Source organism: Myxocyprinus asiaticus, chromosome 16 (assembly GCF_019703515.2).
Source record: "Myxocyprinus asiaticus isolate MX2 ecotype Aquarium Trade chromosome 16, UBuf_Myxa_2, whole genome shotgun sequence".
Classification (NCBI taxonomy): Eukaryota; Metazoa; Chordata; class Actinopteri; order Cypriniformes; family Catostomidae; genus Myxocyprinus; species Myxocyprinus asiaticus.
The window spans coordinates 16,289,624-16,310,058 of NC_059359.1; the positions used below are offsets into that span (position 1 = coordinate 16,289,624).

General features: G+C 39.9%; 1 protein-coding gene across 5 annotated transcripts in view; it reads left to right on the forward strand.

Annotated features, from left to right (window-relative positions):
- Window positions 1-20,435, forward strand: part of LOC127453601 (transcription factor HIVEP3-like) — a 120,916-nt gene that overhangs the window by 55,468 nt on the left and 45,013 nt on the right. Inside the window, exon 2 of one of the 5 annotated variants that reach the window (XM_051720080.1) lies at window positions 13,460-13,642. The exons of the other annotated variants lie outside the window; for them this stretch is intronic. The gene's annotated coding sequence lies outside the window, so the exon portion shown is untranslated. The remainder of the gene's footprint in view (window positions 1-13,459; window positions 13,643-20,435) is intronic. 5 annotated transcript variants of the gene reach the window in all.

The following is a 20,435-nucleotide window of genomic DNA, read 5'->3' on the forward strand; positions in this document are numbered from 1 at the left end:
ATTGATTCTCAATGTGAAAATGCCCAGTAAATATATGAATGCATTAACTAATGTTTATGAATAGAACCGTATTGTACAGTGATAACAAATCAAAATGTAGCAAAATGTATGGGTAAAGTGAAACAACCGCTGATTTGTTATTCAAAATAACTAAGATGTTTTTTCAATTTTTGTGGGAATAATGTCCCAAAGTACACACGTGTACATCATGTTTGTCATCGTGCTGGCTCTCAAAAAATTTGTGCATTTTTAAATTCGGCATATCAAACGAAACTAGAGACGCTACTCTTTACACTCAAAATGGTTTCAATGAAAAAAACTTTAAGAGGTTACTTACCACAGGCACTTTTGTTGGCTCTGCACCCCTAGAAGGACTTCACGGAAATCCACGCCATGCTGTTGTGTCACGTGACTCAGTGCGTCAGTTTAACCCTTAAATGACAGTCTAAAGTGTTGTGAACAGTATTGAGTAGGTTTAAATTACGCGTTGTGTATAGCGAAGCCAAAATACAACGTACACGAATGTGTACGCGGGGTCGCACAAGGTTATACTAAACAAGGGTAAGAATTTAATTATTGAATCGCAAACCACATATTGCTATAATTTCTATTGCCTGATCCTTGCTGATTCCCACCCCATATCCCATACCCTAAGAACAAGTTAAGTGAAGTAATTTTTATTTGTATAGCACTTTTCACAACACACATAGTTTCTTAGCAGCGTTATGGAAAATTATACTGCAATATCTGTAATGTTTTGAAGTCTTCATTGAGCAGTTTAAATGGAGAAACAGGACTGAAAATCATGTTAGTTAATGGAGAAAAAAACCTTGGGAAAACCAGGCTCAGCCAGTTCCCCTCAGGCTATAAAGCATGGATATAATGCTAATATTAGTAATCAGATGTTGGACAACTGATGTTGGTGCACATAAACCACTTAGACAACATCAGAATCATTCAGTCATGGCCTTGGATCACCAGGAAAGATTGATGAAACATTATGTCAGCTCTCAGACAGAATACTTTGACAATGTCACTCTTGGCTCTGTAACAACAGGATGTTGTTGTACAGCACATTTAGAGTATAATCAAGACAGGCTGTGTGCTCAGTGGCCCAGAGCTGTTCCTCATGCACACTTCCTCCAGACACACAGATGCACGCATATCTGTTTCTCAGACACTGTTCTTCAAATAGCAGGTAGATCAGAGGCAGAATATTCAATGTTTTAAATTGTAAAGTGTCTTTTATAGGGGCTTGGTATTAAATCTGCTTGGCAGCATGAGACTAAAGATAGCACCTCAAGGACGCTTATCGACTGCACAATATACCTCAGGTGTTTTATCACATATGAATGCTATATGGTCTAGTCAGGTAGGGCTCATAATCCAATGTATTTAATTTTTTTGTTGTTTTTACGTCAACTTAACTAATTTAGGCCCTCTGGAAAGAACTCCCAGGGGTGCTGTAACACTGATATCCTCCTACAGTTCTTGTCTCTGCAGTATCCAGTTAGAAAAATAAGTAAGCTTATTTTTATTGCCTTGCTGAATGTAGATGCACTGGCTCAAAGTTTTGGGTGTTGTCTTGAATTTGAAGATGTTATCTCACAGTTCACCCAAACTCTGAAAATGACTTTTTCTTCCGTGGAACTCAAAACGAGATGTTAGGCAAAATATTGGCCTCAGTCACTTTTCACTTTCATTTTATGGGGGAAAAAAAATGCAATGACAGTTAATGGTGACTGAGGCCACTCATGAAACTCCTTTCGTGTTCGTGTTTAGTGTTCCACAGAAAAAAGAAAATCTTACAGGTTTGGAACAACATGTGGGTGAGTACATGATGCAAGATGTTTCAGTTTTTGGTGAAGTACTACTAAGGGTGAAGTCCGAACTTATTGGAAGGCATTAAGTTTGAGTCAAGTAATTTTTCAACCCTCTCTGGAGGTGAACATCTGCATGAAGCAACAAAATCACAGTAATTCAGATAATGTTTGTGCCGCCACATGAGTTCTGGAAAATCCTTTATATATCCTAGATAAACTGGTGCAGGTAAGTTTTCCACTGAGTCAGGGGCAGACTGGCCATCGGGAGCACCAGGAATTTTCCCAGTGGGCCGCTCTGTAATTTGGGCCGGCCCGCTTTTGCGCAAGTACCGGCCCGTCCGACAGGCGATATAGGCATTACCTCTGTAAGGTAAAGCCAAAACATTGGCATTTATTTTGAAATTACTTACTCATTGGAGCACATATCTGTATGAACACACAAACTTCTTACCTCGGGTGGACCTCATTATTTAACAAACATCACAATAATGGTGACAGCCAAAAACAACATTAAGTATAAGATGAGCTCTGAATAATCACAAAATGACAAATAACTGCAAGTTACAACAAATACAATAACAGCAGCATAAATACAATTGGCAAACAGTAAAGCTATGAGCTGTACATAGTAATTTGCATAATTTATTCATACTGCAAAGCATTACTGGAAGCTGAAGTGAGGCTTGCTGAATAATGCTCACGCTTGATAAACATATAATCATGAAAAATATTATTTTGTGGCTGTTTGAGCCATTGAGGCTTACTTTGTTTAAAGGATAGTAGAAAGTATGCTTGTCAAAGCTTAGGGCTTTTCACTTTTTCTCAAATAATCTGGGGAAGGAATTAAAACACTGCAGATATAAAGATGCAACATACTCACATAGAGTGAAAATATGAGCAGGTAATCTGCAAAATATCTGCAAAGATCTATGCTTTAAGAGGTATGTTTATTTTTTTTATAACATAAATATATGTACATATTCTGGCTTTCTAACTTTTTTCATTGATTTTTTTTTTTTTTTTTTTTTTAATAAACATTTACTCATAGTTATGTGGGTAATTGACATGAAATTTTAAGCATTGTCATCAGTGTCCTGCTGTGACACTTTCTTCATCTAACTATTTTAAACAGCATTTTATGATATTGTATCTATATATACTGTACATATTATATTATTATTATACTTGCTGTTTCCACAACTTATATCCACAAGTTATAACTTTGAAGAAATACTGACTTGTCACCGCACCTAAAATACACACTTTCCGTTGTACTTTCATGTACATTTTAACCTAACATCTGTATGCTGGGAAAAAAGTTTTTGGACATGTTATTTGTCTGAGCTATAACATGCATATTTATAGTGCTTTAAACAAATCCACTCCACATTTACAGTGGTTTTATGTTTCAAGTTATGACCGTTTTGCACTGGTAGGGCCAGTTATCATGACTAGCAGTCAATAGAAATGTAAATTTTTCAAAACAAAAATTTGAATTGAGCTGGAAAATGAAATCAATGATCCGGTGTGTTATAGAGTGGTGTGTTGCAGGCTGGGTTTAGTGGGCCACTCTGGGCCAGAAGGTCCAGGGCCACTTTTTAGTCCCAGTCTGCCCCTGCACTGAGGGGAAAGTCATAAGGAGACGTGAGGGGCAACAGATGTTCTTAGTTGGTTTATTTGATTTTCTCAGGTCTCTTACATTGTCTGCGACCATCAGAATATCATTCTTATAATATGAATTTAACCACGTATTATGCTTCTAAAAAAAAGTTACCAAACAATTTTATCTTTTGATTTTACTTGATGAATCATCATTCTCCCCTGACATGCTCTGGTGCCCCTCCTTGGGGTGCCGCACCCCCCAAGTTTGAAAACCGTGGAATTAGGACTTGGTGTAACTTCCAATCCGGTCTTGCATTTCCAGTTTCCTCCAGTCCTCTTAAATGACATCATAACTGGCCTTAAAAGGAATTGTTTTTTGGTTCAAAACAAGTTAAGCTCAATCGACATGTAGTTTTACTTATGGCAGTAGACGAGAATGTCTACCTATGCTTGAATTAAATTTTATGTTAATGACTCTACATCGAACAGTATTGTTAGCTTGTGATCAGCACATAATCAACTATAGATTGAGTCTTATGATTACCAGATCTTTGGAGTCGGACTTGTACATAGTTTTGTCATAGACACTGTGTTAGAGGTACAACTCTACACTATTGGTGCTCAATGCTTTGGAGACCTACCTTCCTGCAGAGTTAAGTTCAAACTCGTAGACCCTTGATTAGCTGGTCCATATGGGCTTCAATATAGTTGGAAGTTCACTCTGATAAAGATAGATCTTTAAGAGTTTGGAAGGTAGATCTTAATGAACAACGTTGAGCACCCCTGCTCTAAACCCAGTTTTCAAGGAGGAGTATCTTGTTTCCGTATTTTCTTCTTGTGCTGGTATTGGGTGACACATCGATTTGGGGATCACAGATGAAAAAACAATGAGAGAGAGTATAATCAATATTTAACAGCAGCTCATCCAGAGACACTTATATGCAGCCACCTCTCCACAAGCTCCAAGTAAGAGCAAGAGGGAAGATGAGATCCTAGGGGTTTTGTTTGAGAGCTGCTGGGAGCAAGAGGCTATGGTGGAAGTGAGCTCAGATTTCCCCTAAACAGATTTTTATGAGTTGATGACAGCTGCCGGAGAGTGGTGCCAATCCCCCTGACAAAAGTCATGTGACCCCTGCCTCAATTACTTCAACCAACCTCTTCTTAATGACAAATGTGGCATAGTGTGGAAATGTAGGCTATAGTTTCCCTGAAGACCTTATTTTAGATGTTGGTTGTATGATAGCCCTGATGAAAAGACCAGCTTACCCCCAAAATTTTTTCCCATGCTGATTCAAAGTGGTTATTGCTGGTTTGGTGCTGGTCCAGCTGGTGGACCAGCTGGACCAGCAGGCTTGTGGAGACCTTTCTGTCTCCACAAGCCACAGCAATCTGTCTTGAAATCCACTTTCTTACAGGTAGATAACGTTGCTTCTTGTTGGGTGTGTGACCACATGCCAGGAGTTCATCCTGACCCAATTTCAGACCACCAACGAGCCCTTCTCACTCCTCTTGCACAATTCTGACTTTGTAGTGTATGAAATCTGGGCCAGTGGGTTGGCAATTAAGAAGAAACTTTTATGACCTCCAGCCTGGACGCCATGTGAGTTTCGAACATGTGAACGGCGAGCTCTGCGCACTTTGCTGGTTTTAATTCTTTTTATGTCATAAACCGGTGAGATTCGATACACCCTGATTCATAACTGTTCTAGGAAGACAATATGTCAAAGAATTCAAAATCCTCGGGCTCCGGAGACATTAAAAGACACTTACCTGCTCAAGCTGAAGTCCCTCCGGAGGCCTCAAGCCCCGGACTCAATTTGGACGATGCAGTGGAAAAAATTCAGCGTCAACTGTCAAGCATGATGGCAGTGCTGACAAAGGTCGTTGCTGACTTGGAGGATGTTGCTGTAATACGTCGGATCAATCACTGCCATAGAGACAAAATTCACTGTGTTGGTTACAAGAGTGTTGGATGTTGAGAAACGGATCTATTATCTGGAGTACATCGGAGAGGGAATTAGCTGCTAAACCACTAGCGACCAAGACGGACTTGGAACGCGTTTGGGAAAAGTTGGAAGACTTCAAGAATCATAACTGGTGAAATAACGGCTGAATTGTGGAATTCCTGAGCGAGCAAAGGGTCAGAATATTGTGGAAATTCTAGACGAGCTCTTTCCGAGTCTGCTCGACATAACAGGCCATAAGCTGGAAATCGTGGGATCTCACAGGGTTCCGGCTCGGAGATCTGCTGAGGGAGACAGGCCCAGATCAACTCTGAGATCTTCTGAGATCATCCAATAAAGATCTCGTGTTATGCGAGGCGAGGAGCAAAGGAAGGCTTTCTTGGAAGAACCATGACATTTTCTTGTTCCCAAACTCGTGCGAATTCGACGAGAGAAACATGATCGATTCAAATAATGCAAGAAACTCTTACATCAATAGAAGGTCGCTTTTGCACTGATGTTCCCAGCCAAATTGAGAATAGATACTAAGGATGGCCGCAAAATATTTACATGCCCACAGGAAGCGATGTCCTTTATATCAATGGAATGAGTCAGTCATGGTGTGATTCTCATTCTCATGCGGTCGAGTGAGCCTGACTCACTGGACATTCACTTGACTGTCCGAGTCATGTTTCTCTTTCCCTTTAATACAAACTTCAAATTGTTATAGAATTAAGAGAGTGGAATAAGTGCCCACATACATATGAACATATCACAATAAAATATGTATATACATATATAAACATCCAAATAAAAAAAGAAAAAAAAAATGTTTTATCCAGTGCCTGTCTCCTTAAAGTAATCTAAAAATTGGCTCCAAGATTTTATAAAAATATCGGGTTTCATTCTGACTCCAAATTTGATCTTCTCAAGTTTGAGGGCAAAAAGTAGGTCAAAAATCCACTGACGTTAGGTTTGTGGAGATGGCAGCTTCCAATTAATTAGTATAAGTTGTCTAGCCAGCAAAGTGCAACATTATCAGTCTCTAAGGTTGTCAGTTTAACATTTTCTGGAAGAACCCCAAATAATGCTGTCAAAGGGTTAGGGTCTATTACTGTGGTAAAAATATCTGAGAAACAATTAAAAATTCTCCCCCAAAATCTTAATAAATTAGGACAGGACCAAAACGAATGAAACGGATAGGCTGGTTCCACAACACAGTGTGGATAGGTGGGGTCCAAATCAGGAAATATCTTGTGGAGTTGCACCTTAGACCAATGAATACGATGAACTATCTTAAATTGAATTAGCCTATGCCTAGCGCTAACTGAAGAAGAATATATCCTTTTTAAGACAGTATCCCAAGTTTCATTTTCTAACATAATACCTAAGTCATCCTCCCAGAGAGATTTTAATAACCTATTAGATGGGATTTGTTTGTTATTAATTATACTATAAATCCTTGAAATGGAACCTCTTATACAATTATGCTGATTTAAAATACACTCCAGGACACCACTAGGAGGGGCGGAGGGGAACTCCGGGAAATGTTTACGGGCAAAGCTCAGAGTTTGAAAATACCGGAATAAATGTGAATTAGACAAAGAAAATTGTTCTTTAAGTTGGTCAAAGGAAGCAATATTATTGTCTAAATAATTGATCAATTGTAATTAGACCTTGTGACTTCCAAATATTGAAAGCCCCATTAAAAAAGCGAAGGTGGAAAGGAAACATTACTGGCAATGCTGAAGAAAGACACTTAAGCCCTAAAGCTCTGCGTAACTGAGTCCAAATCCTCAGAGAATGTTTAACAATTGAATTCTTTTTTTTCACCCAATTTGGAATGCCCAATTCCCAGTGTGCTTTTAAGTCCTCGTGGGCATGTAGTGATTCGCCTCAATCCGGGTGGCATCTTATCACGTGGCTTGTTGAGCGCGTTGCCATGGAGACATAGCGCGTGTGGAGGCTTTACGCCATCCACTGCGACATCCACGCTCAACTCACCACGCGCCCCACCGAGAACGAACCACATTATAGTGACCACGAGGAGGTTACCCCATGTGACTCTACCCTCCCTAGCAACCGGCCAATTTGGTTGCTTAGGAGACCTGGCTGGAGTCACTCAGCACACCCTGGGATTTGAACTAGTGAACTAGCAAACTCCAGGGGTAGTAGCCAGCGTATTTTACCACTGAGCTACCCAGGCCCTAACAATTGGATTCTTAATCAAAATACTATGTGTAGGAGGGATAGGAGAACAGAGCAAAGATGTTAATGTGACTGGGGAACAACATACAGCCTCTATTTGCACCCAAAGATGTTTACATGATTGCAAATCATGTTGTACCCAGTACAGTAAGTTTCTGAAGTTGGCTGCCCAGTAGTAAGTTTGAAAGTTAGGTAAAGCCAAACCTCCCACCTACTTTGGCTTAACAAGATGTTGGCTTGTTATTCCAAATAAATGAAGAGAGAGTTTTTTTCCAGACAGGAGAAAAATGACTTAGGAATAAATATGGATAAACATTGAAATAAATATACAAATTTGGGAAGAATGTTTATTTTAACTGTATTTACCCTTCCTATCAGTGAGAGAGGAAGGGGTTTCCATGATAAAAACAAAGATTTTGTGAGATCAAGTAAAGGGCTAAAATTGGCTTTAAATAAATCAGCATGTCTACATGTCACTTGGACACTCAGGTACCTAAATTGGTTATTAACAACTCTGAATTGGAAATTTGAATATGAGATACTTAATGCAGCAGAATTCACTGGAAACAATTAACTTTTAGAAAAATTCAACTTATAACCCGAAAAAGTACTAAATGAGTCCAATATTAAAAGTACTCGAGGAATTGAGACTAGGGGGTTGGATATAAGTAAAATAAAGTCATCAGCATATAAAGAAACATTTTGTTCTAGACCAGCACGGAAAATACCCTGAACCTCTGAGTCAGCACGCAGTGCAATTGCCAGGGGTTCAATAGCAATAGCAAATAAAAGCGGGGAAAGGGGGCACCCCTGCCTTGTGCCCCGATATAGTGAGAAAGGATCTGAAATAATATTGTTTGAGCGTACAGATGCTGTGGGAGTGGCATAAAGGAGTTTTATCCAAGAAATGAATTTTAGACCAAACATTTATAAGATAGTTCCACTCAATGCGGTCAAATGCTTTCTCAGCATCTAGTGAGACCACAACTTCAGCGTTAATAGAATGAGGTGAATACAAAACATTAAAAAGATGCCTAATGTTAAAAAAGAGTGTCTATCTCGAACAAAACCAGTTTGATCATGTGAAATTACTCTATGCAAGGTTTTTTCAAATCGATAGATAATATTTTAGCTAGTATCTTGTAGTCACAATTTAAAAGCAATATGGGATGATAAGAACTGCATTCGGGGGGGGGGGTTTATCTTGAGAATTAGTGAGATAGTAGCTTGATAAAAGGTTGGGGGTAATTTAGAATTTTGGAGGCTCTCTAAAAAAACTAAAAGCAATAATGCTTTATAAAAATCGGACGGAAAACCGTCAGGACCTGGGGCCTTGCCTGTTTTCAAGGAAGCAATCGCATCAGCTATTTCTTCAATTTGTATATCCTCATCCAAGAAATCATGCAGAGTCTTCTCTACAGTGGAGAAATCTAATTTATCTAAAAAATTATTCATTAAAAATGCATCTTGGGTGGATTCAGAGGTGTACAAATTTGCATAGTATTGTTTAAATTGAGAGTTTATTTCTTTATAGTCAGTGGTAATAATTCCTCAAGATAAACTAAGTTGGGGTATCAAACGTGACATCTGCGATTTGCAAATATGATAAGCTAACAATTTACCCGTTTTATCACCAAACTCGTAGACCCTATGTTGAGCATGTAAAAACAAATTCTCAGCCTCATCGGTCAATAACAGATCATATTTTGTCTGCAAAATCTGACGTTCTTTATAGAGGTTGGGAGAGGGATTCAGTGAGTACTGAACATCAATAGCTGTTATAGAATTAGATAATTCATGTAGTTGCCTCTTTCGCTCTTTATTTTTATAAGATGAATATGAAATTATTAAGCCATGCAGATAACATTTTAAAGTCTCCCAAATGGTAGAATAAGCCATACCTTGAGTACTATTAAGAAAAGAAGATTGTGGCAGCGGGGGCGTGGGCAAGCATCTCTCCGGAGAGAAAGCAGTAAGGGCGCTTACACCTGAGTTAAATTATGTCTAACACCTGTCTCTAATTTCAGTGAGCACGGGGAGAGCGGCATAAATAGAGCCACACCGCAGGTAGATGGGAGAGAGAACCTGGGCACTAGAGACCTTATTGTGAAGCCAAGAGCTTATGAGTGCAAAGCTGAGAGTTTATTTTTCTGAAGCAGTTGTTTATTTTAGAGTGAATTATTGAACACTGTGAAAGCCCTGGAAGAGTGTAGTTGTTGCAGTGAGAAAAATAAAATGCTTACCTGAACCAGAAAATCTGCTTCTCGCCTCCTCCTTCCACTGAGAAGCAGAGTTAAAGGAACATTGATGCTGCTTTGGAGGTGCTTTTGGAAAGCTAAGTTCAAGAACAACTGGTGCGTGATCCGATACTACTATGGTTTCATATGAGCAATCCTGAAGATAAGGAAGAAGTTTGTTATCTAGAAAAAAATAATCAATTCGCAAGTAGGACTGATGTACATGAGAAAAAATTAATATTTCCTTGTCGATGGGTTTAAAAAAACGAAATGCATCACAAATACCATAGTTATGCAGGAAGGATCGAATAATCATCGCACATTTTGAAAGAGATATAGCTTTTTGGGGGGACCTATCAAGTCATGGACATATCACACAGTTAAAATCTCCACCCAGAATTAACGAATGAGAATGAAGGTCAGGTATACATGATAAAAAAGAGGTAATAAAGGCAACATCATAATTAGGAGCATAGACATTAGCAAGAATTAGAGGGGTTGAAAACAAAGTTCCTGTTACAATGACATATCTGCCCTTAGGATCTGCAATAATTTGTGATACCACAAATGGAGTAGATTTATGTACTAAAATGCCACAACCCCTAGACTTGAACTGAAAATGTGAATGATAAACTTGCCCCACCCAGTCTTTTTTTCAATCTAAAATGGTCAGAAGAACAGAGATGAGTTTCTTGAAGAAACAAACTTATTACGCTTAACTGGATTATTCAGACCTTTACAGTTCCAGCTAACCCATCTCACCAACCCATCTTCATTAGCCCTACCACCCATCATTTAAAGAAAAAGAAGAAAAATAAAAAATAAAAGTGAAACCCAAGTAGTTATACAAGGAACAGTAAATACAAAAAAGCATGTAAAAAATAAAAAAAGAGCAATGGCCCAATCTTGTGCTCTTGAGATAAAAAAAAAGAAGAACATATTAACACACTTCAAGAACCCTAGCACGAAGACCTGCCCCCCCACCCCACACTCTTGACCCAAGCTAACACTCCCCCAACTAGAGTGTACGCTACCCTGAGGAAAAACCCCAATGTGCGTGCGAGATATTGTGTTTCTTACCTCGGACGCATCTCCGCAAACAAATAACAAATACAGTGAATGCAATCTAATGCAAATATACAAATATTCATATTTAAAAAACTTTTTTTTTTTTTTAATCTAAACATCTTAAACCACTCAGTTAAGAAATGTGCTTTCAATAGTCTCTGGAAGAGAGAGAATGAGACATTTAGTTTCAGTAATTTGTGCCTATTTAAGCAGGTAGTAGGTGTTGTTTCACAAAAGTCATTGCTGCGGCCGGAGTATCAGATTTGTGTTCAGCGCCATTCTTTGTGATTCTGAAGCCGGTGAGACCCTTTAGACCGTACTTAACATCTGGCATGGACCTCAGTAAACGTTTCACCTCATAGTAAGCGGCCCGCTTCTTGGCAGTCTCAGGCAGAAAGTCTAGGAAGACGAACACAGTTTTGTCTCTGAACTTAAGCTGCCCACCCCGGCTCGCTTTTCGCCAAATATCCTCTTTAACATCGTAGCGATAAAAACAAATAACGAAGGCTCACGGATGACTACCCTCTGCAGGCTTCGGTGCAAGTGTGCGATGAGTGCGAGCAAGGAGTGGAGGTTCGGGCAGATCAGATATTTCCGCTAAAGCATCTGCCACAAACTTCGTTGGTTGATGGCCCTCCAAACCTTCCAGAATTCCCACCAGGCGAAGATTAGATCTGCGGGAACGACACTCTAAATCGATGCACTTAGCTTGCAGTGAAGCGATATCTTTCCGAAGAGAATCAACCGTAGGCTCGAGTGAGTGAAGACTGGTCATCCATTCTGAGGTAGCGGTCTCTAGGCTAGTTAAGCGCTCACTCTGGGTTTTGAGATCTTCTTTCAAAGTTGAAAATGTGTTGTGCATTTCTTCTCGTACCAGAGATATTTCACCTCGAATTTCAGCAGCGTGCGCATCAAATTTTGCTTGGATTCCACTTTCAAGCCTGCCGATGGCAGCCATAATCGCAACACCGTCAGGCGAGGAAAGTTCGTCACACTTAGCCATTTCCAGAGATGAGCCGCCGGCAACAGCCGAATCGGCCTTCTTTTGTCATTGGGCTTTTGAAGACATCGATGGAACTCGAATAAGAATTACAATAATTGTTAGAAGTGTCCAACAAATACACGAGGAGTAAAAAGAACGCTGTATCAAGTGTTAAAACAAAATTTAAAAGCCGATTTGCGGAGCTCCCGACTTATGGAACCTCACATGGCGGATGCTAAACCGGAAGTCAGCTGAGCGCCTTTTTTGTTTCTTTTTGTGCTGGTTCCGCCTAGCGGCTGGAGTTTGTTTTGTGAAATAACATTCCATCAAGAAACTCTTGCATCTACAGAGGGTCACTTTTGCACTGATGTTCCCGGCCAGGTTGAGAATAGATGCTAAGTATGGCCGTAAAGTGTTTACTTGTCCCCAACAAGCATTGTCCTTCATGAAGTCAAAGGAATGAGTAAGTCACTGTGTGGTGCTCGCTTTGCAGCCGAATGGACCTGACTCACTGAACATTCACTTGACTTTGAGGAAACTGGGTGCCTTTTTGTTTTGTTTTTGTGCTGGTTCCACCTAGCGGCTGGAGTTTGTTTTGTGTAGTAACGCTCCTTTGGGACAGTTTTTGGATGAATCTGCATGTTCTTTGTGCTTGTGCCTCCTGTTGGCTGGAGTTTGTTTTGTGGAGTATTTTTTGCAGGACATTGGAAGGATTAGGTCATCTGCTGCACTCATGTAACAGCCGGCTCACTGAACATTTGTTTGACTGTCCAAGGAAATTGAACGGCTTTTTGTGTGTGTGTGTGTGTGTGTGTCTGCTGGTTCAACTAGAGGCTGGAGTTTGTTTTGTGGAGGAACACACCTTCGGGACGGTTGTGTGGATGAATCTACGTGTTCTTTTTGTTTGTTCTGCCTATTGGCTGGAGTTTGTTTTATTTATTTTCTTCTGGTATGTAATTCTGTCTCACAAAATCTGTATAGAAACACCGGACTTGAGCAATCTGATGGCAAAGTTGTCGTGGGGGTTCTCATAGGCATGCATGGACTGTTTGAGTTTAGAGGGATGGACGCCGGTTGGTGCTGTCATGCACGGGGTTAATGTGCACATTTTTCTTTTCTGTTTGTTTGGTTCTGGGGGAAGTTTGGGGTTTGATTATTGCACTAATGTTGGAATGTGGTCTTTATAATTTAGTTTTTTACACGCAATCTATTTTTTCCTAATATGTCAAAATGTAAAATGTTAATTTGAGTGGATTGTCTCTCTCCACATGGAATGTGAATGGGTTGGGACACCCCATAAAAAGAAGGAAGGTTATTTCTTTTCTTAAGCGAAAGAAATGTGATATAGTGTTTCTTCAAGAAACGCACCTTTCCCCACAGGAAGCTGAAAAATTTGGGAAGATATGGGATGGGCATGTTTTCTTAAATGCTGGCTCAAATAAGAGCAGGGGAGTCATCACACTGATGAGTAAACATATACAATTCAAATGTCTCAAACAGAGTAAAGATAAATTGAGTCATTACTGTTTTAGAAGAAATTCAGGGGCAAAGGTCGATTTTGGCTATTTACACACCTAACACTGATTTTTTTTATAGATCTTGAATGGATGTTGCAAGCCGCCGGCACCCCTCATGATATAATATTGGGAGGAGACTTTGGACTCAGTCCTTGATCATAGTGAGGCAAAAGTGTGCAAGCACCCAGAGCAACATTGACGCTTCACAGGATGTGTAAAAATCTTGGTCTTGCAGATATTTGGAGACTTTTGAACCCATCTGGTAGGGATTATACATTCTTTTTATCAGTCCATAAGATTTATTCTAGAATAGAATAAGAAGTCCCTCATTTCATCTGTTGTTGATTGCTCAATTGGAAACATCTTAGACTCAGATCACACCCTGGTGTGTTTAGAGGTGTTGCCACATATGAAGAAAAAGAAATCATATAGTTGGCACTTTAATGTATCACTTTTGCAAAATCCTGATTTCCAACAAATGTTAAAGGCTGAAATCAGTGTTTATATGGAGACCAACTGGTCCTCAGTATTGTCTGTGGGCGTGGATTGGGAGGCACTTAAGACGGTTCTCAGGGGTCGGATCATACAGTATGCCTCATTCATCAAAAAAATCCAAAGCACGAGATCTCGTGGAGTTGGAAGGAAATATTAAAAGTGCCAAAGCAGAGCTGAAGCGCCTAATGTCATCTGATGGCCTCAGGGAATTGACCCGATTGAAATACAGATATAATACTATTTTGTCGCAGAAGGTTTTGGCTACTCAGGGCAAGACAGTCATACTTTGAGTCAGGGGACAAAGCAGGGAAGCTTTTGGCTAGATATATAAAGCAGAGAGAGTCTTTTTCTACCATTCCCTCAGTGAAATCTGCTGGTCGTGAAATGTTTACCTCGGCCATTGATATTAATAATGCTTTTAAAGGATTCTATCTTGATTTCTATAGTTCCACGTCTTCGTCTACTGATGAAGATATTAAAAATTTTGTGGTATCTTTAGAAGATTTTCCAGGGGTGATGGCGGGAGGTGTGGCGCATAAGCTTTTGCTTTACGCAGATTACATTTTATTATTTGTCTCCAACCCTTCTAGATCTATGCCTTGCCTGCACAGTATTATTATTTCCTTTTCTAAGTTCTCAGGATACAGAGTCAATTGGTCTAAATCCAAACCTTTGTCTCTTTGACAGCATACTGCCTAGTAACTGCTTTTCAGCCGTGCGCCTTCCAGTGGCCCAAACAGAGCATTAAGTATTTGGACATTTTATTCCCAGCAAATTTGTCTGATTTAGTTAGTTAATTTTGACCCCTTAATAAAAAGGTTTTCGAGCGATGTGGGCAGGTGGGCTTCATTACATTTATCTATGTCTTATGTGTCTTATGAGTGTTGTAGCGTATTGTGTGGTACTGTAGTCACTGTCCAATGTTGAGGCTGCTTGTGTCACTGGAGTCCAAGACAAATTTCCCAGAATTGGACAATAAAGTATATTCTGTTCTATTCTGTTCTATGATTGGGAAGGTTAATGTTATTAAAATTAATTGTATTCCAGAATTTTACTACCTGCTACAGTCTCTCCCAATAGATGTCCCCCACTCTTATTTCAAGCAATTTGATAGCATAGCGAAGTCCTTCATTTGGAATGGTAAGCATCCCAGATTACATTTCAGTAAGTTACATAGGCCGATTGACAAATGTGGGCTAGGCCTACCCAAGATTTTGTTTTGTTATTATGCATTCGGTCTCAGACATTTGGCTCATTGGTCGCTTCCACCTGAGAGAGCCCCTCTCTGGTTTTGTATTGAACAGGAAGTTCTTGCCCCTATTTTGCCATTGCAAAGCCTTTCTATCAAACTAATCGGTGAAGTTAAGTTACACCCCTTTATCTCGCATTTGCACTCTGTATGGACAAAAGTGTCCAGAGTGTTTAATTCAGACATTTATTTAAATTTTGCCTCAAGCATATGGCAGAGCCCAAAATTATGTATTAATAAGTCCCCTTTCTGCTAGTCAGACTGGATTGTGAGGGAGGTTAATATGCTTGGTGACCTATATGAGTGTGGAGTGTTGAGATCTTTTGAAAATTTGGTTCAACATATTGGGATTCCTAGATCTCAGTTTTATAGGTATTTACAACTGCGCCACCTGCTCTGTACTATATTTGGGAGTAGCATACACCCCCCTAAAGTGGCAGAAACTCTGGGAATGGTGATTACTGCTTTTGGAACAGGTCATGAGGCATACTCGCTGCTAATTCAGAGTCTGGGGGCGGAGCTTTATATTCTATCAAGAGATTATGGGAGAAAGATTTCAACTTGGTATTGGAGGAGGGAGTGTGGGCTAGGATTCTAAAAAACGTCAAGTCTGCATCTAGAGATGTAAGGGTGTGCCTTATGCAATTCAGGATTTTACATAGATTTTATTGGACCCCCTCTAGATTGTATAGGCTTGGTCTTAAAGACACACCCACCTGCTGGTGATGCCAATCGGAGGATGGAGACACGGCCCATGTTTTTTGGTGGTATTGTGTGTGATATGTTGGGCACTCGGGTTTCGTTTTGCCCCAGACTCTGTGTTTTTGGGGATGGGGCGGTCATCGATGTGGGAAATAGACACATAGAGAATTGGGTTCTGACCAGTGTGATGATCGCCAGGCAAATTATTTTGAGGGGTTGGAGGTCAGCTGGACCGCCCCCATTTCGGGAGTGGTGCACGGAGATGGGGAGGGTGGTGGCTTTTGAGGAAGTGTCATTTGGAAGACGGGGTAACTTGGAATTGTTTGTTGGGAAATGGGACAATTATTTTGAATTTTTGGTGGGCTCTCAGGGTGGGGCGGTATAGTTTTAAATGTGTATGATTATTTATATATAAGAATGTCGTGGAAAAGTTAATTTATTTCAGTAATTCAACTCAAATTGTGAAACTCGTGTATTAAATAAATTCAATGCACACAGACTGAAGTAGTTTAAGTCTTTGGTTCTTTTAATTGTGATGATTTTGGCTCACATTTAACAAAAACCCACCAATTCACTATCTCAACAAATTAGAATACATCATAAGACCAATAAAATAACATTTTTAGTGAATTGTTGGCCTTCTGGAAAGTATGTTCATTTACTGTATATGTACTCAATACTTGGTAGGGGCTCCTTTTGCTTTAATTACTGCCTCAATTCGGCGTGACATGGAGGTGATCAGTTTGTGGCACTGCTGAGGTGGTATGGAAGCCCAGGTTTCTTTGACAGTGGCCTTCAGCTCATCTGCATTTTTTGGTCTCTTGTTTCTCATTTTCCTCTTGACAATATCAGGTCTGGTGAGTTTGCTGGCCAGTCAAGCACACCAACACCATGGTCATTTAACCAACTTTTGGTGCTTTTGGCAGTGTGGGCAGGTGCCAAATCCTGCTGGAAAATGAAATCGGCATCTTTAAAAAGCTGGTCAGCAGAAGGAAGCATGAAGTGCTCCAAAATTTCTTGGTAAACGGGTGCAGTGACTTTGGTTTCCAAAAAACACAATGGACCAACACCAGCAGATGACATTGCACCCCAAATCATCCCAGACTGTGGAAACTTAACACTGGACTTCAAGCAACTTGGGCTATGAGCTTCTCCACCCTTCCTCCAGACTCTAGGACCTTGGTTTCCAAATGAAATACAAAACTTGCTCTCATCTGAAAAGAGGACTTTGGACCACTGGGCAACAGTCCAGTTCTTCTTCTCCTTAGCCCAGGTAAGACGCCTCTGACGTTGTCTGTGGTTCAGGAGTGGCTTAACAAGAGGAATACGACAACTGTAGCCAAATTCCTTGACACGTCTGTGTGTGGTGGCTCTTGATGCCTTGACCCCAGCCTCAGTCCATTCCTTGTGAAGTTCACCCAAATTCTTGAATCGATTTTGCTTGACAATCCTCATAAGGCTGCGGTTCTCTCGGTTGGTTGTGCATCTTTTTCTTCCACACTTTTTCCTTCCACTCAACTTTCTGTTAACATGCTTGGATACAGCACTCTGTGAACAGCCAGCTTCTTTGGCAATGAATGTTTGTGGCTTACCCTCCTTGTGAAGGGTGTCAATGATTGTCTTCTGGACAACTGTCAGATCAGCAGTCTTCCCCATGATTGTGTAACCTAGTGAATCATGCAGACCATTTTGAAGGCTCAGGAAACCTTTGCAGGTGTTTTGAGTTGATTAGCTGATTGGCATGTCACCATATTCTAATTTGTTGAGATAGTGAATTGGTGGGTTTTTGTTAAATGTGAGCCAAAATCATCACAATTAAAAGAACCAAGGACTTAAACTACTTCAGTCTGTGTGCATTGAATTTATTTAATACACGAGTTTCACAATTTTGAGTTGAATTACTGAAATAAATGAACATTTCTACGACATTCTAATTTATTGAGACGCACCTGTGCAAAAAGCAAACACAAAAAAAAAAACAAAAAAAAATTATATATATATATATATATATACCCACACACTATATTGCCAAAAGTATTCGCTCATCTGCCTTTAGATGCATATGAACTTAAGTGACATCCCATTCTTAATCCATAGGGTTTAATATGACGTCGGCCCACCCTTTGCAGCTATAACAGCTTCAACTCTTCTGGGAAGGCTTTCCACAAGGTTTAGGAGTGTGTTTATGGGAATTTTTGACCATTCTTCCAGAAGCGCATTTGTGAGGTCAGACACTGATGTAGGACGAGAAGGCCTGGCTCGCAGTCTTCGCTCTAATTCATCCCAAAGGTGCTCTATCTGGTTGAGGTCAGGACTCTGTGCAGGCCAGTCAAGTTCTTCCACACCAAACTCGCTCATCCGTGTCTTTATGGACCTTGCTTTGTGCACTGGTGTGCAGTCATGTTGGAACAGGAAGGGGCCATCCCCAAACTGTTCCCACAAAGTTGGGAGCATGGAATTGTCAAAAATCTCTTGGTATGCTGAAGCATTCAGAGTTCCTTTCACTGGAACTAAGGGGCCAAGCCCAGCTCCTGAAAAACAACCCCACACCATAATCCCCCCTCCACCAAACTTCACAGTTGGCACAATGCAGTCAGACAAGTACCGTTCTCCTGGCAACCGCCAAACCCAGACTCGTCCATCAGATTGCCAGATGGAGAAGCGTGATTCGTCACTCCAGAGAACGCGTCTCCACTGCTCTGGAGTCCAGTGGCGGCGTGCTTTACACCACTGCATCCGACGCTTTGCATTGCACTTGGTGATGTATGGCTTGGATGCAGCTGCTCGGCCATGGAAACCCATTCCATGAAGCTATATACGCACTGTTCTTGAGCTAATCTGAAGGCCACATGAACTTTGGAGGTCTGTAGCGATTGACTCTGCAGAAAGTTGGCGACCTCTGCACACTATGCACCTCAGCATCCGCTGACCCCGCTCTGTCATTTTACGTGGCCTACCACTTCGTGGCTGAGTTGTTGTCATTCCCAATCACTTCCACTTTGTTATAATACCACTGACAGTTGACTGTGGAATATTTAGTAGCAAGGAAATTTCACGACTGGACTTGTTGCACTGGTGGCATCCTATCACAGTACCACGCTGGAATTCACTGAGCTCCTGAGAGCGGCCCATTCTTTCACAATGTTTGTAGAAGCAGTCTGCATTTTTTTGTTTTTTTTGTTTTTTGTGTTTGCTTTTTTATTTGTGTATATACTCATATGTGACCACAGGGATGTTTGTTGGGGGTCAGAGTGGGGTTGGGGATTGTGAGGGGTGTTTGTGGGGTTTAAATGTTGATTGTATGTATGTTTTTGCTTTTCTTTATTATTGTAAGAATTAATAAAAAAAAATTAATAACAAAAACAAAAAAGACCTCCAGCCTAAAACCACATACTGCCATATCTTATCACACATTTGTTTTTGTTTTTTCTTCTTTTTAAGTTCTATGTAGCATTTAGCTGAAAATATGATAGAAATATAAACTCTGTTTCACAACCTACTAAACTGCCTTGCTGCCTACTACCTTCTAAGTCCACATTCTCACTAATCTATTTTCATTAGAACTTTATTTTTTATTATTATTTTTTTATTTGCAAATGATGTGGTTCTGGAGAGCATTTTTTAAAGTCTCTGTTTTTTTGTATAAGCATAGCAAAATCTATGTGTTTTCAAACAACAGTGTATTATTGTGGACGTGTCCTCAGCAGTGTTCATTTGTTACACCATTTTGTTTTTAGTCATAGTTTTAGTCTTGTGACGAAAATGTCCTTCAAGTTTAGTCAATATTTCGTCAAGTCATATTTATTTATTTTAGACTGTTTTAATCTTGACTAATATGGCATTTAATTTTAGCCAACGAAAACATTTTAATTGATGATAATGTGCAAAATAAAAAAACTGCATATCAAACTGTAACAGACCAAGTTTAATCAAATATTCAAACATACAGAAAAATGTATAAACATTTATTAATTTAAACAAATATCAAACATCTAAAAGATCAAATTAGCCTGTTTGTAAAGTGGTTCATTTTGCTGGTATTCACAGTGCATTGTAGTATTAACTTATCTTCGTAGGATATATGCAATGCTGCCTTAGAATTTGATCAAAGGTATTTTAAAGGGCAGCATATTTAAGATACCTTCCTTGTGAAATAGCCTTCGTGTCAGGAGCATGCCTGTGAAACTGTACATTAAAATACTTCCTCCGTATGCAGTTTGTTTCCAGACAGTATACAGTTGTTAACTCTGGTTTGGTCCCCACAGACTTTCTTTTAGAGTAATGACCTAGAGTTACTCTGAACTATGAAACATTGACATAACTCACTCTTGCCACCATGATGGATTGATTTGCCTAAAGGAGAAAGATTTTAAATGGTCATGCTCATCATGTTTTCACTTTAAATTGAAGTATTAGCTTCTTGTGGTACCATGAATGAGCTTTGATTTAGTAAATCTGTGTGCATACCACAAACCCAAAAAAGTGTTTTTCATACCACTGCCATACACTACTTGACAAATATCTCTTTAAATGATATTTGTCTGCATGTGTGTGTTCATATGCCAGCCGTAAGCTCCTTACAGAGGGCTATAGTGGTGGTAAGGCACAG